The sequence below is a fragment of the Meleagris gallopavo genome, chromosome Z (genome assembly GCF_000146605.3).
Source record: "Meleagris gallopavo isolate NT-WF06-2002-E0010 breed Aviagen turkey brand Nicholas breeding stock chromosome Z, Turkey_5.1, whole genome shotgun sequence".
Lineage (NCBI taxonomy): Eukaryota > Metazoa > Chordata > Aves > Galliformes > Phasianidae > Meleagris > Meleagris gallopavo.
The window spans coordinates 13,004,273-13,005,013 of NC_015041.2; positions in this window are offsets into that span (position 1 = coordinate 13,004,273).

The following is a 741-nucleotide window of genomic DNA, read 5'->3' on the forward strand; positions in this document are numbered from 1 at the left end:
ATAAGCTGCAGCATAGGAAGTTTCGCACGAATGTGCGTAAGAACTTCTTCACGGTGAGGGTGACGGAGCACTGGAACAGGCTGCCCAGGGAGGTTGTGGAGTCTCCTTCTCTGGAGATATTCAAGTCTCGCCTGGACGCCTACCTGTGCGACCTGGTGTAGGGAACCTGCTTTGGCAGGGGGTTGGTCTCGATGATCTCTAGAGGTCCCTTCCAACCCTACCAATTCTGTGATTCTGTGATTCTGTGATTCTCTATTCTTTGAATTACCTTGCATTTTCTAATAACTTGCATAGCCTGACCCTAGTCAATAGTAGATAACTTGGAAAATAGAACAACTTTCTTTCCTGCAAAAAGAAACCTAAAGAAGAACGTGTTTGATCTGCCTTGCCCCAGGATGCACCTACCTGCCACTAAATGCATCTCTCTTCTGTAAGACCCAAGATTTTGAACAGCAGCAACTGGATTTGCAGCACATTATGCTTGCTTCGTCTAACCTGTGATTCAGAATTATCAAGAGGTTTTTATTTGTTGAAAACAGGATCCTTGGAGATGATCTTAGAGGTCTTTTCTTACCTTAATGATTCTATGAAATCATAGCAATTCATGAAGTACTGTTTGTGATGTTCTTTGTCCTCCTGGCAGAGACAATATGTGAAAGAGAACAATTTCACCTTTCACACTGAAAATTAAATGCATCCATTGTTTTTCTGGTCAGAAATTTTAAAGGTTTCTCCTTTTTT